Below are 18,409 nucleotides of genomic sequence, written 5' to 3'. Positions count from 1 at the left end.
AACTGCCTATACCTAAAGTTACAATACTTGTCGGACATGACATGCAACATCAATAAAATATTGTTTTCCCATTGTACTGACCTGCACTGCGAAAGTAGGTTTTCCCCTTATAGTGCCAGCTACCTGCTAATTATAATGATTGAATCCAGCAAATGTTTTATTGCAGTTGACCTTTAAATCTTGAAGCATGCACAAATATGTGTCCTGCATTCAGAATGAGAGTTCTACCCATGACCAGTTAGAGAACCTAGAGCGAGTTAATGAAACGCAGAAAGCTGTGATACTGTACTGGGGGAGTATCAAGGCCAAACTCTCTGGAACAATATACCCATACCACTGGATCTACTGTTCTCTTAGAAGTTCAAACACATAGGGAAACAGGTTAGAAGTCCAACTCCCTCCTCAACAATGGGAACATATGCATATGTCTCTGTTAGAGGAATGGTGAACAAGTGGGCTGACAGACACTGCGGTGAAGAGAAGGAAAGTCGTACATTTCTACCTCCGTGCCTCTCTCTGGTCTTTAATAGCATGCGCTGAACAGTGTACTGTGGTTTATCTCTCTGTGATGCCCTAATTGTTTTTGATGTCAGCCCTCATCTGCCTCCTTCAACCACCTTCTTACTCCAACTCTTTCCTCGCTAACTGTTGGCCAGATACAAAATGTGTTAATGATACATCTCATGATATGCTAGCCAAGGGGAGCGGACAGTTCTCTCGACAAGACTCCAAGATACTCTTAATGTTAGGCTCTGCTGTTAGTGCCCTCTACTTTTAACTGCCCCACAAAGCACCCCGAGCCTGTCTTTTGGGAGTTAACAACACCATTATGCAGAGGCCCATTTTCACGGATCCAGAGCCTCTGATAGGTGTCAGAGGGGATCTCTGCATATTTGGGCTGGGAAAGCGGAGCAGTCAATGTTTACACTGCAGCATACGTATGAACTCAATAACACTGAAAATAACCATTTACTATGTGTTGCCCATGTGCATCATTATGTGCTGCATACTCTGGTCAGTGGGGTGGCGAGAGACAGCACTCATCATGCTTTGTAATAAAGTTAATAACTCCACAGGACGCAAATCAGACATGCCCTGCAGACCACCATATGCGCCGGCACGAAGATCCCTGAGGCATCCCCACTCGAGGATAGACTGCTAGACGGACATCTGCCCGACAAATGTATATCTCTCACGTACAAAAAGATCATCCACCACACTCCTGATCCCCTCGCAGCACTCTGGGAGAAATGGGCAAGAGATGGTTTGGAGATGGATGATGAGGAATGGCAGGAGGCACTCTCCTCACCTAAGGAGGTGGCTATCTCTGCAAAGTTGAAATTAATACAGCTAAAGGTGTTGCACAGAGTCTACTTATCTGGTACCCAATTAATCCACATGGGCGGTAGTGAGGACGGGCTGTGCAGGAGGGGCTGTGGAACGCAGGGCGCATTCCTACATGTGCTCTGGGATTGCCCAGTCATTCATAATTGCTGGCGGTGCGTGCTGAAAGTAATGAGTGGGGTGTGCCCGTGTTACCTGAGGCAAAGAGATGCCTTCTGAATGTGTGGGAGCCCACAGATCTACCCATACACGGGAGGTTGTGGGTCACGCTTGGGCAGACAGTGGCCAAGCGCAACATAGCGCAACTGTGGGGGGCCGTTGCACCTCCCACCTTAAAGAAATGGAAGGAAGATATGGACTGGTGCATGGTCCGTGAGAAAACTGTATATGTTGCACGGGGGTGCCCCAAAAAATGGTTATCGATTTGGACAAAGTGGAATGCATACCGGGGGGGGGGGATATGTGAACCACCAGTTGTTTCCTCCCCAGAAGACCACTGTACAGTGTGACCTACAATGTATGTAATATAACTCCGCCTTATACTTTGAACAGTACGTACTGACGCTTGTGTAAACTGATGCACGTATACCTTGTGAGATAACTGAACGAGATTGAATAACATGACCAAATTTCTTTATGTTAAATAAACCGATTTAAAAAAATAAATAAATAAAAAAAAACTCCACAGGAATTTGGCTCAAGGAGGGATATGCGGACTAGCTGTATCCTCTGTTATGTGGTGAAATAAGAAAGGAGAATGAAAGTAACATGGATGTCAACAGAGTTTTTAATGCTGTTGGTACTCTTCGTCTGGGGTCTTTTGAGAGGGCACAACCTGTATCTTTAGAGGCGCATTTGCCCCCAATCATGTAGGTGATCACTGCTGAAAAAAACCTGTAGCTTCCTCTTTATCACCCTCCTCCTCTTCATCATACTCATCATCCTTCCCATGGCGGACCGAAGGAGGGTCTTTTAAAATCAAGTCTGGTGGCTGAACCGTTCCACTGATAGGAGGTACAAGCAGATAACTATACATGGCAGTGGTGAATCAGTTAAGGCCACTGATGTAGTTAGCACAACCATGGCTGGAGAATAAGAGCCAATAACCAACGGTCTTGCAGCTGACAAACCCACTGATGGCACAAAAGCCGACAGTGAGACAACCAACTGTAGAGCACTAAATGTTGCAGAAGGCAATGTATTGGCTACTCACAGTGAGACAACCAATGCTATAAGCAGACCAAGGGTCAACAGATTAAGACTGAAGGCAACAGACCTTAATTGCCATCAAGAATGCAGACATTGACTGATAAGCAACAGGTTGTACTGGAACAGAGTGAGCAAAAACTCGCAACTGCCCGGTCAAAGACTCACAGTAAATCTCAGCCAGCTAAAAAAGCAGATGATTGTTTCAAGACCAGTTTAACAAATGATGGTGGAGACCAGGACTTAGCTTTTTTGGAAAGGAATTTCATACAGTGGAGAAAGTGGCCTTTTTAAGTTCTCTGCAAGCCATCCCAGCAGAGGAGGCAGGAGTCAAGGGCACACCAGGGGAGCTAGGAAGTTGACGGACCACAAGTCTGAGCCTTAACATGAAACTCAGTGTATATCCACCTAAGATTTCGATTCAGAACTCACTAGAGCAAGAAGCCACTTCTTATATATAGACGAAGAAAAAAAGACTTTTCTTCTGAAAAGAAGATTGTAACCTCTTTGCTAATGAAGTGTAACAAATCTCACATAGCTTGGAGAAATGATCTGGGTGCAAGAAGTAAATACACCTGGTGTGAGGTTCATCAACGTAGACTTTTTCTTCTTGCAGGAAGAACAGAATGTGAAGAGAGCCTTACGGGCAGTAGTGTCAGACATCCCCATTTATTCAGACGGCACACATGAAAGGAATATGCTACTTACCAGTATGCATCTGTTCTTGGCATGTAGAGCTGCAGATCTACACACTGTGCATAGATCGCCATCTGGTGTTGGGCCAAGGATGTTGCAGTTGTTTTTCTTTGGAAAGTCTTTGGAAGTCATGAGATATGTGACTCCTCCTTTGGATCATATTGCGCATGGGCTTCGGCTCCATCCTCAGATTGTTTTTCGCCAGCGGGGAAATGATGGAGCTTTGTAAGAGACAGGAAAGATGCCCATGTGTGTTGTATCTAAATAAGATAAACTGGAACAGATAAAGGTAGCCGGGGAGGCGGGTGGGTGTGTGTAGATCTGCAGCTCTAAATGCCAAGAACAGATTCATACTGGTAAGTAGCATATTCCGTTTGAGGCATATGAGCTGCAGATTAAACACTGTTCATAGATTGTGTAGCAGTACCCCCTCCTAGCGGCGACCACCAGTATCTGTTGCAGTTATTTGAAACAGTGTTTTGAGGACAGCCTGGCCCACACTAGCCTGTTGCTTAGTTTGCACATCTACAAAATAGTATTTAGTGGAAGTGTGCGGCGTAGACCATGTAGCTGCTTTGCAGATATCATCTAAGGGGATGTTCCCTAAAAATGCCATGGAAGCCCCTATCTTACGTGTAGAGTGGGCTTTAGGGGGAACAGATAGCATTCGTTTTGCTTTGTGGTAGCAAATCTGGATGCATTTAACAATCCACCTAGCTATCCCAGATTTGGAGATGGGGTTGCCTTTGTGTGGTGGTGAGAAAGACACAAATAGTTGTTTGGTCTTGCGAAAAGGTTGTGTTCTCTCGATGTAGTAGAGTAAAGCTCTTTTGACGTCTAGGGTGTGTAGAGCTCTTTCTGCAATGGTTTGTGGCTGCGAGAAGAATACGGGCAGTTCCACAGATTGATTGAGGTGAAAGGGAGAAATGACTTTAGGAAGGAATTTTGGATTAGTGCGGAGAACAACCTTATTATGATGCATTTGCAGAAAAGGTTCTTGAATGGTGAGTGCTTGTAACTCTCTGACCCTTCTGAGGGAAGTATGGCCGTTTTCCATGTTAAAAATTGAAGCTCACATTTATGTAGAGGTTCAAATGGAGGCCCCATTAGTCTTGTGAGAACGATGTTTAGTTTCCACACGGGTGAGGGTGGCACTCTGGGGGGAATTATTCTTTTAAGGCCTTCCATGAAGGCTTTTATGGCAGGTACTCTGAAGAGTGACAGATGCTGTCTAATTTGTAGATACGCTGCTATGGCAGCAAGGTGTAGTCTTATAGACGTGCAGGCTAGGTTGCATCTTTATAGTTGTAGTAAGTAGCCTATGATGTGTTGGATAGACACATCTAAGGGATTGACATTATTGTTGTGATAATAAATCACGAAACGTTTCCACTTGGCTGCGTAGCAAGCTCTAGTGGTAGGTCGACTAGCTTCTTTAATGACGTTCATACAGTTTGGGGGAAGATTAAGGTATCCAAATTCTAGGATTTCACAAGCCAGATTGCAAGGTTGAGCTGAGCTGGGTCCAGGTGTCTGATCTCTCCATGGTTCTGGATTAAGAGGCGTGGAGAGAGGTGTAACTTTTGGTGCGGAACTACAGAGAGTTCCAGCAATGTGGTGTACCACGGTTGTCTGGCCCAAGTCGGAGCAACTAGGATGATAGTTAGGGAATGTTGCTGTAGTTTGCGCACCACTAATGGAATGAGTGGGAGAGGCGGAAAAGCGTACGCAAATCTGCCTGACCTGTTTATCCATATCGCATTGCCTTTGGACAATGGGTATGGATATCTGGCGGCGAAGCTTGGGCATTTGGCGTTTTCGTGGGTGGCGAAGAGGTCCATCTGTGGTTGCCCCCACATTTGAAAGAATGGTTGAAGAACTTGTGGATGAAGTTCCCACTCGTGGATTTGTTATGTCTGACGGCTCAACAGATCAGCAATGGTGTTTTGGACTCCTGGGACATGTTGGGCTAGGAGAAAAATGTTTTGAGGTATAGCCCACCTCCATATGGTCTGTGCTAGCTGAGAGAGCTGCAGAGAGTGTGTGCCACCCTGCTTTTGGATGTAGTACATTGCTGTCATGTTGTCTGTGTGGACTAAGACAGCGTTGCCTGAAACGTGTGTTTGAAAGGCTTTTAGGGCTAGAAATATGGCTAGTAACTCCAGATGGTTGATGTGGAGTAACTTTTGTTGAGGTGTCCACCTGCCCTGCATGGTGTGATGTAGTAGGTGAGCTCCCAAGCCGGAGAGCGATGTGTCCGCAGTTCGAACTATTTGAGGAACCGGCTCTAGGAACAGTCGCCCTTTGGAAAGGTTTTTGGTGGTCCACCACTGCAGAGAGCGATGGGCACGACCGCCTACCAACACCAGATCTGATAATTTACCCGGAGCCTGGTTCCATTGGCGTGCAAAGCACTCTTGGAGAGGACGCATCTGGAGTCTTGCATGAGGTACTATGAATATGCAAGAGACCATCATCCCTATAAGTTGCATAAACACTCGGGCTGGAAGGTGTGCTGCCACTACTGCTAGGCACTTGGTAAACACTCGTGGTGCTGTGGTGACTCCGAAGGGGAGTACTTTGAATTGGTAGTGGTGACCGTCCATTACAAATCGGAGAAACTTCCTGTGAGCGTTGTGAACGGGAATGTGGAAATAGGCGCCCTTGAGGTCTATGGTGGTCAGGAAGTCCTCCTGGGAGAGCAGAGGAAGCACCCGCTGGAGTGTGACCATGTGAAAGTGGTCTGAGTGTATGTATTGGTTTAGGGGTCTGAGGTCCAGAATGGGTCTTAGAGAGCCGTCCTTTTTTGGTATGAGAAAATATAGGGAGTAAACTCCCTTGTTGTGTAGGAACTGGTTCTATTGCATTTTTTTGTAGGAGGGAGATCATCTCCTGCTTTAAAAGTGACAAATGTTCCTGTGACATTGGGCGCTGTTTGGGTGGAATGGTTGGGGGGGGGGGTAGGGGGGGTAGATGTTAGTTCTAGACAGTAGCCTGATTGAAATATCTGTTGCACCCATCTGTCTGAGGTGATGGTAGCCCAGACAGGAAGGACATTGTGGAGTCTGCCCCCGACTGGAGTGGAATAGTCTGGGGGGAGTGGAAGGAAGTCACTGGGTGGGGGTAGAGGCAGAGCGGGAGGTGTTAGTTTTGCCTCTGCCTTTGTTGTTGTTACCCCTGTAACTGCCTCTTTGGTAACCCCTAGTGAAGGTGGATTGGGTAGGGGCCTTGTAGGAAGTGAAGGCGCTATAGGAGGAGTAGCCTTTGGTGGTGCTTCTAAACGAGGAACGGCAAAAGGAGCGCCTGGGAGCTTGCGACTGAAAGGCTCCCATAGATTTTGCCGTGTCTGTGTCCTTTTTCCTTTTTTCTAGGGCTACATCGACATTAGGGCCAAACAGGTGTTTCTCATCAAAAGGGTGGCTGAGGATGGAACTCTAAACCTCAGGTTTGAACCCTGAAATGCGTAGCCAGGCATGCCTACGCAGAAGGGCGCTAAAATTTATTGCCCTGGAGGCGGTGTCAGCTGCATCGAGGGCACAACGGATGGAGGTATTAGTAATATTTTTACCCTCCTGAATTAGTTCATTGGGCCTATGTTTGTATTTGTCGGGGAGGTGTTGCATTATTGACTCCAGCTCATCATAATGTGCCCTGTCATATCTGGCTAGGAGCGCTTGGGTGTTAGCAATGCGCCATATGTTGTCCGCTTGGGACACTGTCCCCTTGCCAGAGGCATCCAGGAGTTTAGACTCCTTATCTGGCGGTGGAGCCTCACCTGATGCCTGGGAATTGGCACGTTTCCTCGCATTGGAGACTACCAGGGAGTCTAGTGGTGCGGGGCCTTTAATGTAGGTTGGATCTGTTGGGGCGGCCTTATATTTTTCTCGATGCGAGGGTTAATGACCCTGGCCCTAACGGGGTCTTTAAAGACCTCTGGTGCGTGCTTAATAACCCCTTTAAGCATGGGCAGAATTGAGGTGGACCTCTGTGCAGTGTCAAATGTATCAAAGAGGAAATCCTCCTCTACGGGGTCTGTGTGGAGATCACCCCCGTGGTAGTGGGCAGCTCTATGGAGTAGCTGGGTAAAGCCCATGGTGTCTTCTGGGGGGGGGGGGAGGGTCTAGAAGGGTAAAGATCGTCCTGCGGGACGTTGTAGTCGTCCCACGGGTCTGGGGAGCCTGTAGGATTAGGGTCCCCTGTTGGTTGGTTGTCCGCCCCGTCCCCTGTGTCGTAGATAATATCATCATCGTCTTCATCTGGAGATGGTGTGGGAGAATGATGGGGTGGAGGAGGAGGAGGAGGGAGTGGAGGAGGAGAAGGAATCCTCAAAGGAGAGGTGGCAAAGTCTCTCCTTTTTGGTTGTGGAGCTGTTGCAGGCTTGTCCAGTGATCTTTTTCTGGTGCTAAGCGTCAAATGCACAGTCTTTGGATCCTTTACGAGGGTTTTCTGGTAAGGATCGGGTCGAAACAATTCCTCTGTAAGGGGCAGATCCTTCGGTGCCTATGGTGTAAGAGCCGTGTGTTTTATAGGTGTTGATTCGGCACTGGTTCTTGGTTTGGAACTGTGGGGTTTAGAAGTGTCTTTTTACTTCCTCGGTTCCAAGGTGGGTTTCGGCCTCGAGGTTTGGGAGTCGAGGCTTTTCGGCTTCTTGCTCGGCTCCGAGGGTGTTATTGGTGTGAAGGAGCCGGTGCCCGTCTTCGGCGCAGAGTGCTTCGGTGTCAAGCTCGGCACGGACGAGGAAAGGGGCCTTTTCTTTTTTGGTGCCGGTGTCGATTAGATTTTTTCGGCACCAAGGGTAGGCTGGCTCGAGCCCGAGCTGCCTGAAGGCTTGATGGGCTTCTTAACCGGACCCGGAGGCGAGGTATGGGAAGCAGTCTTTTGGTGCATACCTAGGCCCGAAGGCATGACCAAAGCCTTTTTTAATGGCGTGGAGGGGGGTTTAGGGTCGACGTCTGTACTCGCACCCCTCTGTGCCGGAGTGATGTCCTCGACGTCTGAGTCGTCAGCTTCAGAGGCGCTGACGAGGCCCTCTTCGGTGTGCTGTTCCGGAAAAATCTATGAAGATGTCGTCGGGGATCGAAGTCGACGAGTGAGCCATTGTTCTACTTGCTCGTCGGTCCTGGATCGTCTTCTTCGATCGGAAGGAGGCGCAAGCTGAACAGTCCCTTGCCTCGTGTTCTGGAGAGAGGCAGAGGTTGCACGCCTCATGGAGATCGGCGTGGGGAAACTTCGACCCACATCGAGGACACTCTTTAAATGGCGTCCTTTCCATCAGCCAGGACCGGAGCCCAAGTAGGCCCGAAAGGCCTTCGTCGACGACCGGAATCGAAGACTTCGATTGTTGAGAGTCGCGTCGAGTGTGGAGAACGCGATCAAGACAATACCGTCGAAGGGGGAAAAAAAATCTGAGGATGGAGCCGAAGCCCATGCGCAATATGATCCAAAGGAGGAGTCACATACCTCGAGACTTCCAAAGACTTTCCAAAGAAAAACAACTGCAACATCCGGGCCCAACACCAGATGGCGATCTATGCACAGTTTGTAATCTGCAGCTCGTATGCCTTGAACACAAATCTACAAACACTCGCTCCAATCTGCAGGTGGATATGAAGTAGTTGAGAAAGATCAAAACAACACAGAAGGCGGAGTCATGCCACAGAGCAAGATGGCAGCTCTTCTTTGAGTCTTTGCCCGATTGGGAAGAAAACGTGGCCAGTGCTCTGAGACTCTGCTGTCCTTGAGACCAAGAGATGGTGGGGAACTGCTTCCCGATAATCTGGGCATGCTGTGAGACTGCCTCGGTGCCTCCTCGCCCTTTCCACGATACCTCAGGTAGTAGCCGACAACTGACGCCGGTGACTGCTCCCCACCCTTAGTGCACCCAGTTTTCTCTGGAGGTGGCGCTGGAGCATTACAGGCTCCTTCAAATGCTGAGGGCGTGGGGTCAAACTGAGATGTTGCCACCACACAGAAAAGCTCTCACCGGCCATTCTAGACTGAGTCTCCTCTGCTCTGCCCCTCTCTGGACTTTCCAGCATTCGTTAGACCGCAGCCTTAAGGCCGCTCTACTACACAAGTACCGTGATACAGCCTCTCCATTCCTCACGATGGACCGCACAGTCTGATTACCTGATTCCGGCGAAAGGGGGAGCATGCTACAATGCTACTTCACTCAGGGACTGACTTGCTAGGTACCCAAAGTACTGGTCGCCTGTAGTACAAAAAGCCTGCCCCGGACATGATTGTACGGCAGTGATTGACTGCACCACAGATCTCATATTTGCATGCAGCCATCTTCCCAAGGCTGACGACCGGTCCATCGACTGACTCATCGGATCCCCCAAAGCCTCACTGCGCATTAGGGCAAATCACTGTTCGGACCTAGCTAAACCACTTGCTCGAAGACACTGCCAACCTGGAACATCACTGGGATGGCTCTTAGGGTCACCCACCACCCTTTACAGGCAGAGGAACCACCTACCCCACATAAACCACTGTGGATGAAAAGGTCTAGATCCCATTTTGCCTCCTTAGTAGGAGACCTTGCTGAAGACCTGCTCACGCCCCATAGTCGCTTCTGGAACAAAGGAGAGTCGTGGACCACCACACCATGATGAGAACCCTGTAACCACATCTTTGAATGAACCTTCTTCACACTGTTCCACCTTCCTTTTTTTCCATACACATTGGGCATTTCTGCTACACACTTGAATTGTGCAGACCAACCCACTCTTCTCTATTGAACATTACATATGAGACACGGCTGCTGTGGTGTCCTCACCTCCTGTATCACTGACCAATATATAAGGGAATACATCTCTTGTCTCTTACCGCCCATCCCACCTCAGCATTCTGGTTGCCCCTCATCCCCCAGTGGCATTGGTCAAATCCTCTCAGCAACTGCTCTTCACGGAGGTGGTGAGCAGTTGCAAAACTACTTTGCCACTGCTCCGCAATCTCCGCAAATCACACCATTGGATACCATCCTCAGGGAAATTACCTCAATGGGAGCCCACCTACTCACCAGGGACTCAAAAATTACTGACCTTACCCAAGATGTGGGAAACATAAAAATGACATGAGTCTTTCACTCTAAAGTGGACGCTATGAACTAATGTCTCACTGTGACGGAGAAGCTGGAAAGGTGGGAGACTATAAACCCAGAAATATGGAACATCAAACGGAAACTTATCGGCCTGGAAGACTGGTCCCGCTGTGATAATATCAGATTCTACAGAGTGCCGGAGAAGATGGAAAAGACCGATGTGAAGGTCTTTCTATTCGAGCTTGTACCACGTATCGCTGACCTGTCTTTTACTCCTCCTCTTGAAATGCAAATAATGCACAGGATTCGAACCAGACTTCCATCCACCAATGGGGGGTGGGGAAATAGAACCGGCCTCTAAAACCCTGCTTCTTGTGACATGTCCACACTCGTCAAATCCCTCTGGAGGGACACAAACACAGATCTTACGAGATTGATGGTGTCCGGATTCACAGACTTCAATCCAGAAGAGAATGCCAAGTGACAGGCCTTTTTGGATCTATGCCCTTAACTAAAGAAGTGAGATATCAAATATAAACTTCTGGAATCGGCCTTTATGTCGCAGGTGCTCTAGGGACTTTCATGAACCAGCGGACCCTAGCCCACTTCCTGGACTCATTTGGTGACCCCAGCATAGCCACTGCACATTAGGCGCTGACCAGGGACTACTGGTTTCCATTATGCCTTTTATACTTAGGAAGACCATCATGATATTAGATGCATAATGCCTCCGATCGGGCCCCTCTTGATCTGCACTCCCCGATCTTGCCTGAGTGTATCCACGGTATCCTTAGAACTCGTAGTAACTCCTGGCCATGCCCCCCCCCCCACCACCCACCCACCAAAGGACACGATGGCCCGCAGGGTCTTCGGCAAACATCCTGAATGCTTCTCTGACCTTTCCCATCCTTGATCCCTTTTTGTCTCACTCTCTGCTTATTGGCGATTAATGACCCTAATCTTCTGGCCATCGGGAGTACCGTACTGTGGCCCATGGCTCTTAGAGATGTGTAGACCTGCCGTTTTCAGCCACAAACGCAGCGCACAACCTCACAATTGCCTATAGATACAACTCCCTATTTCTGCAAAGTACCCACAGCACTTCCTTGTTCTTATTGGATATGTTATAGAGGTCTCACCCTTCCCATTGATAGCACTCCCCTCAGGCGATGCTCTGAATTATGCTGCTTCTCTGGTCTTTCCTCTGCCGTATCGTAGACCTGCGAGTTACTGCCTCTCTACCATTGTGCTCCACACCACACCGTGCGCTCTACATGAGGCGTTCCTCCCACCATCATGGCATGGCGCTTGACCCCTTACCCTTTTCTTATGCTCAATGTGAATGGGCTGACAAACTATGTGAAACGTGAAAAGATAAAGACATGGAGAAACTTAGAAGAGATTGGTTGGGTAAGGTCATTTATATTTATTTATTTGAAGAGTTTTGAAAATCGCGAACATGACCCTAACAGGTATCAGAGCGCTGTACAAAGAGGTGAAAGTACAAGTAAAACCAAACATAATGGCACAAATGATGTAGTTAAGTCACCACCCTGTCAAACAAAGGGGGGGGGGAACAATTTATAGTTGCAGGGTCCCTACCAAACCCGCCTTTACTTTTGTCCCACTTTGCCGCATCAAACCCCAATAAGTGCGCCTTGCCATTCTCATTCACAAGGCCCTCCCTTGCACAGTTCTTCACACCTGGGATGACAAAGAAGGCCGCAATGAAATCTGCTAATATCAGGGTCGGCTTCAGAGAGGTCAGTGTGGGTTCGGTCTATGCCCCTAATGGCCAAAATCCACCTTCCTCTCCCACCTGATCAGGACCCTCACGGAGATCAACACCTACCACACAGTGATAGGCAGGTACTGGAATCTGACACTGACACCATTGTGGACCCATACGGCCCAATGGACCCACACAACAATAGGGATAGGGCCCTCCTATGCAATCTTTTCTACAAACATGGATTAGTGGACACCTGGTGCCTACTCCAACCAACAGACAATTAATATTTGGTCCTCAGCGTTGCACGGCTCCAAATTTTGTTAACACTATTTCTTGAGATCACATCCAGTTTCCCAACAATTTTGGTTTGTGCCATTCTTGAGTGCTCCTTGCTCGACCATTCTCCGAATGCAGACATTTATTTGAAAACCCTGGTGTTTCAACGTAGTGCGTTACATGCCGCTATATGAGAAAGCCTGGCTAAATTCCCACATGACCACTTACCTGAAGGATAATAAGGGCTTGTGAACTCGGCCCAAACCCTGTGGGCAGCAACCAAAGCCACTCTCCAAGGCCAACTGATGAGGGATGCGGCACTGGCCAACAGGCAATGAGCTTAGATGCATGCAGCCCTGGTGAGTGTCATTAAGGCCCCCACTGATGCATATCCAAAGAAACCCTCTGCCAGGGCCAGACATGCCCTGGAAAAGGATAAAATGGACCTCAATTTCCTATACACATCCAGGGCGGAATTTGCGCTCTATAAATTGAAAGCCTGCCAAAACAAACATGTAGAAAAAGCAGGCAGACTCCTGACCGCACAACTCTAGCAACTGGAAGCCGCAGTGGCCATCCGAGGCATTAGAAACGACTCAAGAATTTTGAGACCTGCAGGGCATTGCTAATGCCTTTGGAGTTTTTTTTACACAAATCTGTATAGCTCCGAAGTCCAAGAATACAGAGACAGAGTAGAGGCTTTCTTTGCTAACAATAAACTGCCCAGATGACAGCATAGTCCTTTTGGAGGGGGAGATCACTAAAGAGAAAGTGGCACAAGCCATTTCCAACCTTCTGTATAACAAAGCCCCTAGGGAAGATGGTTTACCTGGGGAATTTTACTTATGGGTTAGGGACGACACAGTGGACCATCTTCAAACCACTTTTTAGGTGGCAGAACATGAGGGGGTCCCTATTGCTCAGGTTCAGTAAGGCTGTGATTACAGTCCTGCCGAAGCTAGACAAGAATACCCTACTTTGTGGCTGTCATCGTTCGATCTCAGTTCTGAACACAGGTGTTAAGAATCCGGTGAGTATACTGGCTAGTTGCCTCAAAATGGTTATCCCAAGCCCAAGTCGTCGTACCCAGGTGGGACTTGGGATGGAATGATCCTCCCTTAACCACCCCCCGCTCTCTGGCCCACCGATTGTTGCTATCCAAAGACTTTCCAGAGGTCACAATAGCCCTATCCTTAGAAGGGGAGAAGGTATTTGATGGCATAGAATGAGGCTAAATCTTTTAGGTCCTTCACCAAATGGGACCTGGGGATAATTTAATTGCAAAAGTCTTATGGCTATTCACTGCGCCCACTTGCCAGGTCAACTGCAGAGGATTACGATCAGAACCCTTCACGGTGAATAGAGGTACCAGGCAGGGATGCCCCCTCTAGCCACTACCGTTTCTCCTGGGTAAGGACACTTTGGCAATGGCTATCCCCCAATCTCCCCAGATAGTCGGGATATCTACTCCTATAGGAATGACAAAAACATTGGTGTATGAGGACGATGTCTTGCTCATGCTCACGGATCTGGACAAGTCCCACCCGGCCATTCTCTAAGATCTTCTCCAAGATCTCAGGCTATAAAATAATCTGGGACATGAGTGAGACACTGCCCATGTTGCGCATCATAACGAAGACGGTCATTACAGAGTACCCATTCCAATGGACATGCAAAGGCTCAAGAGTCTAGGTATTCCTACTACTAGAGGCCTGGAAGGAATGGTCTCAAATAACCTAGACCTCCCTCAGTGCCAAGACCAATGCTGACTACTTGAAGTAGCACAATCTTAACCTATTACTGCGGGGGTGAACATAAGTGGTTAAAACTGTAGTAACCCCCTCCTCCCATTCTACCAATGTTCTAGGAATGCTGACATTCTTAGTCCAGATTCCAGTATTAAGGGACATAGACAAAGGCATTCAAGCCTTCATCTGGGGTGACAAGAGACTACGTTTGAACTTCTCCAAGCTTACAACGGACAGGAGAAGCGGTGGGCTGGGGGTACCTTGCACTGAGCACTATTGCAATGCCCTACACTTACCTCAACTGTCCTCCATGTGGCTTGAGGCAGACCGCCCCGTCCCCTTTTCTGGGTTTGATTGAAATGCGACATGGACATTGCGGCCTCGAATTTGATCTCCTTTACCACCATCAGTTGCCTTCTACACTGAGGATGAACCCTATAGTACAGGCTACAGGAAGGTCATTGAATCACTCCCCCAAGCTATTAGTGCCATGCTTGACTGCACCATCAGACACCCTTTTGGAATAAAACAGCCATCCAGGTGGGAGGTCAGCCGATAATGTGGAGAGAATGGACAACTGCTGGGATACTGACCCTGGACAATGTCCTCCATGATGGGGATTTGGAAACATTTGCCATCCCGAGGGAAGAGTTCTGCTTGCCCCAATCAAAGACCTGGCGATGTATGGAATTAAAGCATTTTTATATGACACTCTGGATGCTAGACCATGAGATAGCCAAGCTTCTCCTATTAAACTGTACCTGGAACTATTCAAAATTGGACACTCCATAAACTGACTACTTCAGGTCTCCTCCACCACTCACAATGATGGAGATACACCCAGCCTGACTGCAATAGAACCCATATTCTCTGAGATTGCTCTGCCATCTCTTGCTTGCAGTCCCAAGTGGGAACCATGCTCGGCCTTGTCCTGGAGCTAACCCTCCCACTGCCAAGAAGCTTAATCATGCTAGACGACACCCACAACCTCCCTGACCTCACGAGTCATGAACGTAGACTGCTGACAAATGCTATAGCCATGACCAAACTATGCATTTTACAACATTGGCGGTCCATGCACGTGCTCACACACGACGAATGGTTGGCTGAAATGTACACAGTGAAGTCTTGCAAACAGATAATTTATAGACTGCAAGACAAAGTAGGCTTATTTACCAATATTTAGTCTCCCTTCCTTAGAATTGAGGCGGATGTCTCGTGTAACTTTATATGACAAATCTACTCCCTCCCGCCTCACTGCATGAGGGTGGCATCTCTAGGTCAACCTCCCCCCTCTACCCCAGGCTTCTTCTTTACTTAAGTACATTTAACATTCTTGTTGCTTGTTATGCAAGATAGTTTTCTGTTCTGCAGTATTGTTGGGGCGCAGTGATATGGTCTGTTAGACCTGGCACCTTGGCGAGGGTCTCCCTTCCATTTTTGTTGCTGTTGCCTCATGTATTTTTGCTGGTGTTAGTTGCTCAGGGCACTGTGCCACTGCTGTCCAGTGCCACAGTGCAAGTGCTCCCTATTGTAAATTAATGTATGATTATTGATTCCATGATTGGTTGGTTTGGTTTACTTGTCAGACCCTAGTACAGTGTACCAGGAGTGCCCAGGGCTTGTAAATCCAAATGCTGCTGGTGGGCTTGCAGCACTGGTTGTGCCACCCACAGAAGCAGCCTGTAAAAATCTGTCTAAGGTCTGGCATTGCAGAGCCTGCATGCAGTCTGATACTGTCATGCTGACTGGGCAAGTGCACCCACTTGCTAGTCCCTAAACCTTCCCTTCATATCAGACACCCCTATGGTAGGCCCAAGGGCAGGGTGCATTGTAAGGATAAGGTAGGACATGTCCTGGTGTGTGTGGCATGTTCTAATAGTGAATTATAGCCATTTTCGTTTTTCACTATTGCAAGGCTACCTGTTCTCCATAGGCCAGAATGGGCAGTTTGGTTATTACATTTTATAATCCTAACTGACTCAGGGAACATGGTAGAAATTCGAATTAAGTATGCCTGAACTCAGGATGATAAAATACATCTTTTAGGGAAGTTGGTTTTAACATTCTGTGCTTGAAAATGCCACTTTTAGAAAGTAGGCATTTTCTTGTCTAACCATTCAAACCTGCCTCTGCTAGGCTGTGTATTCCTTGTCTGGAGCTGGAGTGACAGGGCTGGGGAATTCCTGGAGACAGGGTGAGGTGTCCCAGTGGTGAATAGAGAGATCTGGCATCTAGATGGGTGGGAGGAGTTGCACCTGGGACCTGAATAGGGCTGTGCCTTCCCTCCACAATGCTGGCCCCACCTCCTGTGATGCGTCTGATGTCTCTGCCCTGCACTCTGAAAGGAAAGAAGGAGTCAGGTAAATAAAGTGCCAGGACTGACCAGAACTGGTTTGAACAAGGCAAAGGCCCCTCTGCCTTCAGAGGACAAAGGATTTTGGGGTATAAGTATTGGGACCCTGATCCCAAGAATTTAGATTACTTTGGGAAACAAGAAGAAACTCTGCTGAGGAGAGGAACCAAGAAGAAACGGAGGAAAGACTATCCCTGAAACTGGGGGATTGGCATGCAGGGGTTGCCTACTGCCAAAGAAAGGATGAAAGGAACTTTGTGTGTACTTTTGCTCAACTTGTGAAGTATCTCCAAGGGCTTGGAAAAGAGCTAGCCTCCTGCTGAAGTCTCAGGAACAACAGACTTCAGCCCCCAGCACCCCAGAGTTCTTTGGAAGTGCCTGCTGCAGTTGTTGGGCCTTCTGAGGGACTGCGTGTCGAAGGAGCTGGAAGCGCGACTCAAGAAGGAGAAGCATGCCGCCGTCAGAGCGGTTGTCGTCGCATCGCGTAAAGTGTGTCGCCGCTGCAGCATCGCATCGAGTGGAAGCCTCTCGCATCATCCAGGAAGTGTCTCGCAACGCCGAAGTGTATCGCCATCGCAGCCATCGTAGTTGTCGTATTGCACCACATCAAGAAAAGCGCCTCGCATCCAAGGAGAAGCGTGCCGCCGACGGAGTTGCTGTCGTCGCATCGCGTAAAGGGGTGTCGCCGCTGCAAGATCGCATCGAGTGGAATCGTCTCGCAAACGCCGGAGAAGAGTGTCGCTGCCAAGGCCGCTGTCGTCGCATTGCGTAAAGTGTGTCGCCGCTGCAGTTGAAGCATCGAGTCAAGTCTTCTCGCAACATCGGAGAAGTGTGCCGCATCTGGAAGATCTTCACGTCTTTATTTCTTTGCACCAAAAACTTCATCGCATCAACATCGTTGCAACACTTTCGTTGCCCTGCGTGTCGCATCTAAAAGGTACATTGACTTAAAGTGTCGCATCTAAGAACTTAAGAGAACTAAGCTAAATTCTATCATCATCTAAGTAACAATATTGCGTATTTTTTGTCGTTTAATGGTCTTGTGGTAAATCTATATAAAGAATTCTTATTTTTGATATAAAACCTGTGTGGTGTCCATCTGTAGTGTTGTCACTTGGTTACTGTATGTGTTCACAAATGCTTTACACACTGCCTCTGAGATAAGCCTGTCTGCTCCTGCCAAGCTACCAAGGGGGTGAGCAGGGGTTATTTTAGGAGTGTACCCCTTACCCTGACTAGAGGAGAGGGTCCCTATTTGTCACAAGTGCATACCTGTGCCAACTAGAGACCCCCAAGTCTAACATGGTCCTCGCTGAAATTTGGGACCTGCTTATATTATATTTGTTATAAATCGTACCATTTGTCTTTCTGGCTGGACCTACGTGTTTTTATTTGGACTCATACCACAGCAAACTTAACTCAATACATCACTGCTGTCGGCATTCCTATCCTTTATACTGCAATGGTTGAAATATTCTACCCACTGTGCAGTTGTATTGCTGCCTTTATTACCCACTGAAATGTGTATTTAAAAAAACAACACAGAACATTACAATTCTGAGAGCAGAACTCCATGGGGTTCTTTCAAGCCAGATGTTAAATAAAAAATTAGGTAGAAAACGCAGATAAAATGTAACTTTCTAAAAGCCACTTTTCCTAAATATCTATAAAACATCTGACTTTACCATTAAACTGAATTACAAAATATTTAAAATAGTCTTTGAATGACTAACAACCATTTCCTGTCAAACATTACAGATTAAAGTTTATAATTTCTACTTTGACACTGTCTAGGATTCAGCTCCAGCCCTGCCCGTGAAAATAGTTTTTTTGGGACTAGCCATTGGAGGAACATGACAACTTAAATTGTATCAGGCACCCTGCCTTGTGACAGCCAGATATACTTTGAGATAACTTATTAATATTTAAAAGTAGAGTTTCCCTCATGCCAAAAAGGGTTAATTTGACAGCAGGTTTTTATGCTTCTTAAGTCATGTTTTACAGGC

General features: G+C 47.7%; 1 protein-coding gene across 2 annotated transcripts in view; it reads right to left on the bottom strand.

Moving 5' to 3' along the window:
* Positions 1-18,409, bottom strand: part of PKMYT1 (protein kinase, membrane associated tyrosine/threonine 1) — a 272,843-nt gene that overhangs the window by 1,206 nt on the left and 253,228 nt on the right. The window lies entirely within an intron of this gene.

The sequence above is a fragment of the Triturus cristatus genome, chromosome 7 (assembly GCF_964204655.1).
Source record: "Triturus cristatus chromosome 7, aTriCri1.1, whole genome shotgun sequence".
In the NCBI taxonomy this organism is placed as follows: domain Eukaryota; kingdom Metazoa; phylum Chordata; class Amphibia; order Caudata; family Salamandridae; genus Triturus; species Triturus cristatus.
This window is presented reverse-complemented; position numbering and strand designations above follow the sequence as displayed.